The sequence below is a fragment of the Lichenostomus cassidix genome, chromosome 4, assembly GCF_008360975.1.
Source record: "Lichenostomus cassidix isolate B80296 chromosome 4, HeHo_3.0, whole genome shotgun sequence".
In the NCBI taxonomy this organism is placed as follows: domain Eukaryota; kingdom Metazoa; phylum Chordata; class Aves; order Passeriformes; family Meliphagidae; genus Lichenostomus; species Lichenostomus cassidix.
In genome coordinates this window covers 9,989,044-10,001,725 of record NC_139484.1, presented here as the reverse complement: position 1 = coordinate 10,001,725, position 12,682 = coordinate 9,989,044, and the positions used below count along the sequence as shown (strand labels likewise).

Here is a 12,682-nt window from a genome sequence, read left to right as displayed (position 1 = left end):
ACCTTTAAAAGTTAATTTGCTCCAATCCCCTTGCCCTGGGCAGGGACACCTTCACTACACCAGTTTTCTCCAAGCCCCATCAAACTGGCCTTGGACACTGCCAGGAATGGAGCATCTACAGCTTCTCTGGGCAACTTCTACCAGTGTCTCACCACTGACTAATGTGTATGGATACAACATGGATACAACATGGATACAACAGGAAAAAAGGTACACAAAACTTTATGTCTTTCAGTCTTTTCTCCCTTCAGTCTATTTATTTTTTTCTTTTTTGGTATATACCTCCCAGTCTTTTTTTTCTGCCTCCACTGCTGCAGCTTGTGCATTCAAAACTCTAGGAAGTATGAAACTTTTCATATCAAAGGAAAGTTAGAAATGTCAGCACATCTATTTGTATGTGTTTCAGGGAGAGAATGAGTTGAGGAAAAGAGGTGATGAATTAAGGAAGATAGGATCAGCCTTTGCACTTTCATTTTCTTCTATCCATTTATTTTTATGGTCAACTGCTAAACAATTTCGGTCCCTGAAAATACAAAGGTGTGATCTGGACCTCCCCAAAAAGAAAGCAAGCTCATTAACTCCATTTTGGTGCTGGATGTGAGGAAAGCTTCACTCTGATTCCTGCAGCCCTGAGTGCTGCTGGATTTGCTGCAGCTCCCTCAGTTTCTGGGCAACCTCAGTGTCTTTTTTTCCGGAATCTGTGACAAAAACAGATGCAGAGACAGGGCAGTGTGTTGCCTTAACCACATCCTGGCGGATCCAGGCATTCACAGCAGCGTGTTAAAAGCAGTGAGGGCATCCTGATCTCTCGCCCTGCCATTGTGTCCTTCCTGCTCAGCAGCCACAGATACTGAGGCAGATGATTATTTCATAAAGTAATTTCAGTTCTGAGCCCCTCGCCGCTTGCACCGAGCCCTTTCAAGTTATTGAAATGCAATTGAGCAGGAGCAAGCCTCGTGTTGTTAGCAATTTGTCATCTCGTCGTCCAAACGGGCAGCCCAGCCTTTCTTGCCCATTATCTTCTCCCTGCTGCACAGCTCAGCTCTGCAGCAGCGTTCACTGCTCAGTGCATAACAGAACTGTATTTTCTCGTTCTCATCTTTCCCTCATGAGTATGACTGGCATTTTCTTTTCTTTGCAATGCTGTTGTCAGAAAAAAATATTATCCCTCCCTCTGCCCTTTTAATTTTCCAGCCTTTCCCTTTCCTATGTCTTCCTTCACCAGGGTGGACACTTAAACCAGCTCTGGATTCTTCACTATTTTTTTGCTTCTGTGCATCCTGAATTATCAGGAGCTGATTTACTACATACTTACTGCAGTCTGACTGGGATGTTTTTTTTCAACCCACTTGGTTCCCCTTCTTTACAGTAGATTTACTGTGACCCTCCCAGTTTGTGTGAATTCAAACAGCTAATTGCTTTCTGATGTTAACGCATAGCCTTGAATTAACTATGGAGGATTATGGTGTGTCTGGTTTCACTGTAACATTTTACATTACATTTTGGTGCATTGAGAGCAACACAGTTTTGAAATAATTAATGCCATTAGGAATTACACTACCTGGAATTTTAAGGTGTAGGAATGGTTCTCCATGTTGACTTCGCTGACTGCATCCATTTGCTTCCCCATCTCAGCCTTTTTGTCACAAAGAACGAAACAATCCAGGGAGAACTAGACATATTGTAAATACAAATTGCCTGGATTGATATTTCTCGCTTCAGATCTGAACAATGGCTTGTTAAAAGTGGAAAAAATATCACTCTTTGTCAGTCAAATCAAATGGCACTGAAGGCTACTGTAGAAAAAAAATGGCAAGAAAGCAATGCCTGTAACCTGAGAAGAAAACCTAGAACTGTGAATTAACAGCCTGGTTGGTATACACAGAAAAAATATAAGGATGCACTGAAGATTTTTATAAAGCTACAGTTCAGGAAAATTAGGGAATCAACAGACAAAGAAAGGAATTTGAACAAATTGCTGTGGGCAGGGTTGGCCTCAGCTTGAGAGTTTCTGTCATTGTTTCTTGGTAATGCCTGCAGCTTAGCAATTTGACTAACCCTCTGTGACATTTCAGATGTCCTCCTTCTGAGAAACTCACTTGCATTGGGTTTATGGATAGGGATATGAATGCAGCTGCAGGAGAATATGCTACAAGGCTGAATCTTTAGACTTCTAAGTGAATTGATACTGAAAACAAGCAAATTAAAAGGAGAGAGACTGTTCTCTGGCTTCTGGCAAATTGATGTTTTTACTCTTTCAAGCAAAGTGACAAGTCAGTCAAATACCAAGAATCAGTAAAGTGAACCAGAGAGAGTAAGGGCTCTCCTTAGGCAGATTAATCACTGACAATAGTGAAAAGTAACTGCCTGTTTACATTGCTGATCATTTTGGGAGGTGAAGCCAAGGATATTTTATTCCCTAACTTCCCAATCCTTACAAAAATAAATAATTCTATACCTTTTAACTGCACACCCTGCAGTCTCCCTGACTCCAGTGGGACTGTGGACACATGCAATACTGTGGATTAGATTTAAATGTATTACAGCCTTGTTTCCAAGGGCTCAGTAATGCCCCAGCTGCAAAAGAGCCTCTGCCCTCCTGTACAGCACACATTTTTTCCATGCTGTTTGCATTATCACTTGCTAAATTTATCACACTTCTTCCCTAACACTGCATGTCTTTCCTGCCTGGGAATTTCAGATATAACAGAGTGCATGCTCTGGTCACATTTTCAGAGAGCCTACCACCCTCTACAACCAAAATCTGCCAGGGAGTTGTTCTAGGAGGCAGCTTTTGGGGAATACTCACCTGCAGATTTGGAGAGCTCTGAGACAGCTGAATGAAGGGACCCAGAGATTAGGTATAGATATAGATATTCGAGAGCTAGATAGATACAGATATTAGATATAGAACAAACATTTGATCTAGAATAGATAAAGATATCAATTAGATATAAGGAATAAGTTTTTTACAATGAGGGTGGTGAGGCTCTGGCACAGGTCTGTCTCCCAGAAAAGCTGTGGATGCTCCCTGGAAACATTCAAGGTCAGGTTGGTTGGGGCTTTGAGCAACCTGGTCTAGTTGAAGATGTCCCTGCTCATTGTAGGATGATGGACTAGGAGAACTTTCAAAGTCTCTTCCAACCCAAGCTATTCTGTGATTCAAGGATCCACAACAACAAATCACATTGCATCCTTCCTGCTGCATGGCTCAGATCATCGGCATCTCTTTCTACTTCTGTTTTAGCTGAGAATGAAGGAGGAAGGAAGGAGGATGTTTAACAGGAAAAGAACACTTTCAGGAGTAAATTATACCCGCTTGAGTGGCCAGAACCTTTGAAAAATAAGGTAAAGACCCTTAGCTGCAGATGAAGCCAGGACTGCATGCAAAACACAGGCATGAGGACAAAGTTATTTGAAAATTGTAAATGACAGGAAACCACTTGAGAACACCTAGATATCAGCACATACAGCTCAGCTTAAGCACTGCTCTGTCTTTGTGAAAGTATTTAATTTTTACATCTGTGTACAAAGGATCCTTAGAGCTTGATTCAGGTGAGATTTGCACCACAGAGTGGAAAACGAGGGACTTCTTCCTCATCCTGAGCAGTCATTAGCATGCTGCAGTCCCAGAACAGTGGGATGAAGCATTGCAAAGATACAATTAAAGGTGGCTTTATCTCCTGTGTATATGTTAATGTTCACGTCTTGGGCCAACAAGGTTGAGATACAGCAGCTGCTAATTAATATATTAATTATATTTGAAAGATGGAGGTCATAGTGCATCTTTTTCAGGGCCTCTTACTATTTCCATTCTTTAATGAGCAAGAAGAAAACCAATAGAAAAATGTCCAGAATTTAATTAACTTTCAAACTGAAGGCAGTAGCTGTATTTCTTTCTATCAGATGCATCTTCCTCTTTTCATCCCCTTCTGTCTGTCTTTACCCATTAAAAGAAAATTAAAACTCCACTCTTATCAAGACTATATATTTTCAACATAAATCTTCCCATGGCTTGCAATAGCCTAAGAGGGAAAATAGCTCATCCTGATATTTTTTCATTTTAGATGTGGCTTCACCGACTACACCAATTCAGACAGAAGGCACTGGGGAAGATGTTTTCAGCCAGCTGCAATTATTCCTCTCATTTCACAACAGCAACAGATAGAGCCTACCAAGCTCTCTTGTTTGCATCCTGCTTCCTTTGTTATCATTAGGGATAAAAGCAAGCTCAGGATGACACTGGCAGCCAGGGATCAGAGATGAGATGTTGTGAAAGCCTCAGCTACCAGACATGTGTGTGCATTACCCAGAGCTGTGATGTGCAGGTAGAGGTTGGGGTGAGGTTGTTGAAGCTGTCTCAGCACCTCCTGTGCTGTCTGGGAAATGCCACACCAGAAATTATCTTTTATGTCATGACAGTTAAAATTAGGAGGGAGAAAATAAAAAGTGTACTACATTAAATGATTCTTATACTGTCTGTGACTGATAAAGCTCCTCTTGCTGAAAAGAAAAATTACGTATTGACTGCAAATAATGTATGATGCACTGCATGCAGAGAATTAAAGGCAATTTGAATCCTTAACATTCTCTTTCAGAGGAAAGAAGAATATATAAAGGAAAGTCTTAAGTCTTCCCTACATGCATCTTTTCTCTCCACTATTTTATAATTAATGTTATTTTTCACCTGGTCTAAGCTTCCTTTCTGTCTTGTCATTTAAACAGTGCCAATATCTCTCTCCATTGCCAGCTACCATGCAGGGTAAGAGAAAGAAAGGCAAGAAAAGTGGTGAATGCAATAACAGATATCTATTACTGATTTAGTTCAACCTGGAGCTGTGTTTATTTGAAATGGCAGCATCAGAAATGGTGCGCTCACTTGCTCATATATTCAACTTTCCTTCAGAATGTAGCTTTATTGTGTTTTTTTTCCCCTGGAAAATTTCACATACACTCACATTTAATCACACAATACAAATCCAAAACTGCAAATTACCTCTGTGACTTTTACAGAAGTTTCCTGTACACTGAAAAGGGAGAATAAGTAGCAAACCAGCATGAATTACTGAGAGATAGTTCCATCAGGGTTTTCTGGTAATATTATAAACAAAAAGATCCTCAAGCCACGAGAAACCTGAGCCAAAATTATAGCCCTGTGTTTCAAATAAAACCTTGTGAAAAATTAATGGGCAAATGTAAAATTAACAGTGTTCATTCTGAAAATTCTGACGCAAAGGCGAGTATCCTTAAAATGTGACTGCCTGCTTCTCCTTCCCTCAGTGTTCAGGAGGTTTTTGGTCAAAGGAATGTGCCCTGGTTTTCCTCTTGTAAAATAGAGCTGGCTGAGTGCTGTCTGATTGGGAGACACTTTTCTGAATCCTTTGAGCAGTCTCAAATTTGGTCGGGTGGCTGGCCCTCTAATCCGTGCTCTCCACATTATTTTAGGCCAGGCTGAGTTCAAGACTGTAATCATGGGGCACCAACTGCTCTTGTGGTTGTAACACAAGTGGAAAAAGGAGATTGCACATACCCATCAGATGATATTTAGGAAAATGTGTCCATTAAAACCCCATGGGCAAATGAGATTTTCAGATCTTTTCTGCTTTCCTTGGAAACAGTCAAGCAAAGAGGTAGGAGACTGGACCAAGAGGGAAGTGTAGCACTGAGAGAGGTGACTGGGGGTGTGCCAAGGTTTCCACCAAGATATTTCTGAGCTGCTGCTGCAGCCTGACCTTGCCTGAGCCTGCTGCCTTATCCACAAAAGCAGAGCAGTGTCCCTGAGAGGCCACCACATTATGGTTGGCTCGTGTGCTTTCCCCTTTGCTCACTCACATGCAAAGTGGTTGCTTGTCCTCAAGTAGCCTCTAAGCACTCTTTAAAAATTAATCCAGTCCAAACTGTTGAATGGGGCTCTGCTTCTACCTCTGCAGGATAAAAACCAATGGGGAAAGAAAGAAAGAAACAATTTGCCACTTTGAAGCCTGAAAAAAAGAAAGAAAAAATCCTTTCATCCTCCAGCATGATGTATCGTAAGTGACATGGGTTCCCTGCATTAGCATCTGCAGCCTATAATTATCCATGTAATATAACAGCTGGGGAGTGTTACTGTGATGTTTTGGGTTGATGGATGCTTTGGGAGGTTAAACAGAGCTTGCTAATAATAGGATCTCTAAGATGCTGCATGGGTCTCTGTGAAATGGTCCCTTTTCTGCCCTGGAAGGACCACACGACACCGAGAAAGCAGTATTCTGCCCCCAGCCTGCCCTCTGCTCTCTCCAGCTCCAGTGCCTGGAAATACTGCTGTCCCACAGTTAACCAAGCCACTGTTTCCCCTTGTCTCAGAGGGGCCTTTTCCTATTCCTGCTGGGAAGGGAAGCTCATTTCCAGTGCTTGCCTCAGGACCTGCAGAGAGGACTGGGCATCAGGGAGGAGGGAAGGAAGGAAAGCTGTACCTCCAGCAGCTGACAGAATGGCAGCTACAGAAGAGAAATTCTGGGGTACACAGAGTTGTTATCCCCTAAATCATCCTCTCTTGCTGCATGTTTACAAACAGACCACGCTGCCATTAACACAAGCATCACACTGAATTCAAGGCTTTGCTCTCTGTGTGAAATATGAAAAACAGGAGGAATTTAGAAGCCCCTGCTGTCCTGAGTGCTTGCCATACTGAGCAGCTATTCATCACCTCCACATTCGAAGGGCTTAACCTTTGTAAAACCTCAGCAGTGCAAACTTGCCAGGATTAAACTATTTAAAGCTGAGCTCGCCAGAGCATCTGCAATTTGCACCTCTTGTCACATCCATGGGCTGCACGACAGGTTGGAGAAGGTGTGAGGAGAAGTGGCAGTGACATGGCCAGAATCAGGGTAAGATTAATCACAGGTGTCAGAAATGCCTGTCACCAGTGAGGCCAGGGGAGGAACACCCTGCACGTCTGGAGCACAGAGCACAAGCATTGCCATTTCCCAGAGATTTACCCCTCACCTCTCTTTTCCAAGGAACAGCCCATGCAAAAGGACTGACTTGTGTAGTAGTGGGAAGAATGAAAAACACAACAATCACCAGACTTGGCCAGTTGCTTTGGAGAAGGTGTCTGATATCTGCCAAATGTGCCTGATGTGCCCCCTGGATCAGAGGAGTGGTGGAAGAAAGGTCTGTCTGATGCCAGAGTCGGGCAAGGAGTGTGATGGAGGGAGGGCATCTCTGCCCTGACTGATTTGTTATGGACTCTGCTTCCATGTCTTCCTTCACATTGGCTATGGCTAAATTTATTCCTCATTGGAGTAACCTCTGCCTCAAAATCAACTCCAGTGGCTCAGAGATGAGATAAGCTCAGCTCCTCATCTCCCTCAGCTTCCCCTGGAAAAGAATGCCAGCAGCAACATCCATTTATTGTGTCTGCTGTTGGGCCACCACAAACGTCCTTGTGCAGAAACGAGCAGGACAAGTGAGGAGAGCTTTCTGAGCACAGTTTTTCCTCCTTGGAACATCCACAGGGTGCCTGTACTATTCTGGGACAACAGTCACTCTGTGTTCTCAACTCTCCATGCTGTGGCCAAGGCAGAGAGGGAGGTTTGTCTGTCAGAGAGCTGAGATGCGAGTCAAGGACAGGCCCTGAGAGTCCTGCATCCCAATTTCCTTACGTAGTGTCCCTGAGAATTTTGATGTCAGGGGTGCAACTTGAAACCCTGGGAAAATTAATACACAATTTTGGTAATGGCCAATTTTTACAGCATTGGAATGGCAAACTGAGACCTCAGAAGGCAAGAGGAATCCAACTGAGCAGGATATCAGTTAAATTAACTTCTCCCCTCAGCCCTGCACTTGCCAAGTTCCTAGATATTTTACCGAAAAAATAAAAATTGGAGCACACGAGTGTTTTCCTTCCCGATTTTGTGTAAGCTAAAGACACTAAGCAAACCTTTAGGGAAAGTTTAGAGAAAAGGAAAATTGGCTCACCCTTCCCACATAATATTTTAATAGGAGGGTTTGGAAGGAAATGAAACTTCAGGATACAGCATCTATTCCCAAGGCCCACAGCAAGCTGTCACTCTGTTTTCCCATGGAATGGAGTAAACAGAATACCACTTGGCCTTTAATAAATGAGAAAACAAACTCACAAAGGAGCACTTGATCAGAAGTGACAAGGGCAAGAGTAGAACAATCCAGAGAAATAAATGAAATTTGAAATTTAGTAATAATATTCCCTGAAGACATTGCAAATTTCGTTCTGACTATTGCAGAGGTCCCCTGAACACATTGTTCAAGTGCTTGAACTCTCTTCCTTCAAAATTCCCATTGCTCCAACTGTTTCAACTTGCTCAGGATGAGGAAACCATCTTGAAATACAACAGGAAGGTGCATCAAGTAGCTGTTCTTTCCCATCTTCCTTCAAGGTGAGTAGAAATTTGTGTTTTGAGAAGTTTAATTGAAGCTAGCCACATACGGAGAAATGATGGGCTGGCTTGTTTCAGCTCTCCCTGGGGGGATGCCCTTCCCAGCTGAATTAAGTTGCCACTGTGTTTCACTAATGTGCATCTGATGCCTAATGAATTGGGGTGTTATTCCCATTGCACAGAGGTGGATTAAAATCGAGTCCAAAGCCTTTTCATTCATTTTGCTAATTATTCTCTGCATTCATTGCACGCAGATGAAATGATGAAAGCCCCCCTGTTGTGCGGGATTTGGACATTTCACACTTGGAACATAAATTGGACTGATTATCCTTGCAGCATTATTGTCGCATTTGGGAGTGTGGGTGCCAGGAAGCAATAAGCTGTGCACTGCCACATTCCCAGCCTTTCAGTCCCTTGGAATGTGAGGGAAAACCCTTTCTCTTTGCATGTCCTGCTTCAGTTTCATATCTAGCTCATTTTGGTGCACAAGACCTAGAGCAGAGAGAGATTTCCTTCAGGTCACGTTTTTAAAAGTTATCTCCCATGTCCATATTCTCATACTCACAGAAGTTTCAAGCAGAAGGCAAGATGCTGAAATTCTACAAGTGTCTTCTTTTGGCAGTATCTGCTGGGGAAACAGATGCAGAAAATCTCTTGAAATAGAGCATTTCTCATACAAATTACAGGCTGTTAAGTAACTTCCAGAGATTCTAGTTCATGGTTGATTTGCACCCAGGGAGAAAGTTGTGAGTATTTTGGATTTCCTGTCGTTCAAGCTAACTGGGTTTTGTGATAGTGAAGAAAAAGCCTTTTCTGTTGGGGTGCTGATGCAGTTATACTGCAAGTGCATTGCTTCCTATTTATCTGATACAGCAAAGTCCTTTCTCTGTAAGGACAGGACCTCAGGAACATCCACCCCTGCTCCAAGTGCCATGTCAGAACTTACCAGGTAATTCTCCAGCCTGTATTTTTCCAACTTTTCTGTGTCTGTGTGTACACAAACAGGCTGGAGATTTATAAACTCTGCATGCACTTCCATCTTACAGGTAATACAGGCAAGCCGCTGAGGGACACTTCATTCTGGCATAGCAAGAGAACAAATCAAAAAGAAATCTGCAGCTGTCATGAAGCACGAGATGTTTGTGTGAAATATTTCTATTTTTGGGAAAAGCTTTGGTATATTCACAATAAAAGTTATGTTGTCAAAAATCACCCAGCTACAACAAAAGGGAAACTAATGAGGGAAATAAGTCTGGCATGAAATCAAACAAACTGGAGGCATCTCATACATAAACTCGGAATCTGATTTTATGCATCTCCCATGGATGTGTGAAATACATTGACAGTTTGCTTAGTCAAGTGTCTCGTCTGGCTGATGGCTGCAGCACCAGCACATGAAAGAGACTATGTAAAATAGGGGACTAAAATTACTCTTCAGCTGTGCTCCAGTAACGAAGACAATGTTGAAAGCAACAACATCTGTGCTGTGTGGCAGAGACAGGATAAAAAATTACTGTTAACTTTACACACTGTGAAAAACTGGGATGTGCTAAACAATTGCATTCCCACTTTGTGATAATGTGGCTGTGACTTTATTCTTGACAGGGATAGGCTATAATTCCTGGAATAGGAAATAAGAAGCAGAAATAAGCCAAATTCCATAGCCTCCTGGAATCTCATAACCGTTACCAGGATTGAACAAGACATTGGCTTCAGGGCAATTGCTCCTGGAAAATCTGGGGATGTCCTAAGCAAGAAAATAAATACAAACTATTTAAAAATAGCATCTTCTAATGCTGGAGTTGAGGGCCTTGCTTGAGTATTTACCCTTCAACACATTAGGACTGAGTCTTAGGTATGCGCCTGATGTTATTCTGTAAAACTGGCAGAACTGCAGCCCAAGTTTTCCCTCATAGTCAACCTCATACAAAGCTACTTTGCCTCCTAGGGGACTTTAAACAAGTTTGGGAGGTAATTGGGGTAAGAAAACTTAATGTGCTCCACATATTTTTAGCACAAGCAAAAATGTGCTCCCACCAGAGCATGAGTGGCCCCTGACAGCCACAGGCATGCACCAGGTGTGTTCATCCTATTTTCAGAATGCTTTTCCTAACAACACACCCAGCCCTCAGCTCAGGAGGGTCTGCGGAGATTCCTTGTCTCCCCTTGGTGCTGACCCTGCAGACAGCCAAGGCAGAGCCTTCACTTTGTTTTTAGAGCAAAAGCTCCTTTTTAAAGTTAACAAATATTAGAAACATATATTGCAAAAAGGAAAGATATATCTACTCAAATAAAAAATTTTTAAAAATGAGGAAAATCTTTTCTTACTTTCAGCCTTTTTCGCAGTGAGAACATTGCTAGTTCTGCTCTATTTCATATTAGAGATCTGAGAATTTTAATACCTGCAGTGAACTCCAGCTTGTCTTTGACTCAAAAACGACTGGAATAGCAGCAGTGACACTCAGCTGGAAATTTAGTTACTCAGAAAGTCACACCACCAAACCCCAGCCAAGTCTGCCCTATAGCTCTCCTCCAACAAAGTGCAGCTGAAAGTATTTGAAGAACAGAACAATCCCATGACATTTCTCTTCAGTTTTGCTGCTGGAAATATCAGCTGCCTTTCAAATATCTTCAAGCATTCCTGAGAACCCTGTGATGCTGAAATGCCCAGGGATTTTCCAGCAAAGAGAAATTGAGGCTAAGGCTTAATATACATTTGTGCCCACCTCAAAGCCCCTTCATCTTTTAATAAGGGAGAATGTTCCTTGGCCTGTTAAAGTGTTCAAATTATGAGATCCCTTGGTTTCATTTTGATTGATACCATATATCAAATTTCATATCATATTCTTTAGGCAACCCTCCCTTGGCAGGGGTTTGGACTAGATGATTCCAGAGGTCCCTTCCAATCCTAACAATTCTGTGATGCTGTGATATAGATTTCTTCAGGCTGGGTATTGCAGAGAGTAAAAGACACAATATTTTCCAGAAGAAGGACAAGGCTTGAAGATTCCTCCTTAATATAATTATGACAGAGTGAAGGTTGACTTGGGAATTTTTCATTAAATAGATACTTTGTTACTTGTTTTATTGTGGGTTTTTTTCCTCCATTCCCTCATTCTGATGCCTAAATGCACAGGCTTCTTTATCCACACACTGTTGCCTCACTGGGAGGCTAAATCAACCTGTACATTCTCACCAGCTTACAGCAGTGCCTGCCCTAAACAAATTGCCCTAAACAATGAAAAACTGTGCATATGGTCATCGTTCCTTTGCAACATTACAGATGTTGTAAAAGCCAGCCGGGGGGCAGTGTGCTGGCCTGAGAGCAGGCAGCACCTCACACAGTCACTGGCAGGCACGTGCAGATTTAAAGAGTAGCTGAAAGAGAGTTTAAGTGGCACAATTCTGCTTTCGTGCATGCAGAGTGCATTTTAGCAGCTTTTGTGTTGGTTGCCACATATGCCTGGCAGCTGGATGCTGAGAGAGTGGCACATGCAAACTGCACAGAGAAGCCATAAGGGAGTACTCAGCATTTCCTAAGTGAACAGCACAAATAAAATTACGAGAAGAAACCGCAGTTACTCCAACACAAATCCCCATCTCACCACCACACAGAGCCCCCATTAGCCATCCTCCCTCCCTGCCTTTTCTTTCACCCCCTGTTTTTAATAACTGTAAGAGATGAGATGCTGTGTGCTGATCCATCTTGCTGTGATTGTAATATTGACTAGATTCCAAAGGGACTTCTTGAAAGCACATTATATTAAAATATTCTACCCAGTACAGCTTTGTTTGTTCTGTTTCTTTTCCTGTGGAAATACACCTTATGTAAAGATGGTGTCTATCTATTTTCATCTTGTTCCCAGATCTTATTAGACTATGCACCCACTGGCAAATATGGTCTAAAGCTGTCAAAGGTAGAGCTCCAAAGACCCATAATGTTCTTATATAATTTGTGAAAAAAAAGAGACGACATTAAAAAGAAAAATCTAATGTGCTGTAACTTCAGGTATGAGATTACATAGAGAACTCACAATCCCAGGCTGCATTTTCTTAGACATCAAAATCGCTTCAACACCAGACTCCAACCTGTAGGACAAGTGTTCACATTAATCCCATCAAACACATGGAAAATTCGGAATCAGGCAAATTCAGAAACAACATGAAAATGAAATATATCACAAAAATCTTTCCTGAAAAGTTGGTGCTGTGTTTATCCTACTATTTGTTTCCTATGGTAAAAGATATATGCATGCAATATATGTTAGCAATAAACCCAAAAATTC

The 12,682-nt window shown here is 42.1% G+C and overlaps 1 long non-coding RNA gene across 1 annotated transcript in view; it reads left to right on the top strand.

Moving 5' to 3' along the window:
* The window catches only part of LOC146437833 (uncharacterized), a 35,969-nt gene extending 27,574 nt beyond the window's left edge, over positions 1-8,395 (top strand). Inside the window, exons 2-3 of the long non-coding RNA XR_014851980.1 lie at positions 5,931-6,029; positions 8,244-8,395. This is a non-coding gene — a long non-coding RNA (uncharacterized LOC146437833). The remainder of the gene's footprint in view (positions 1-5,930; positions 6,030-8,243) is intronic.
* Positions 8,396-12,682: the final 4,287 nt, after the last annotated feature.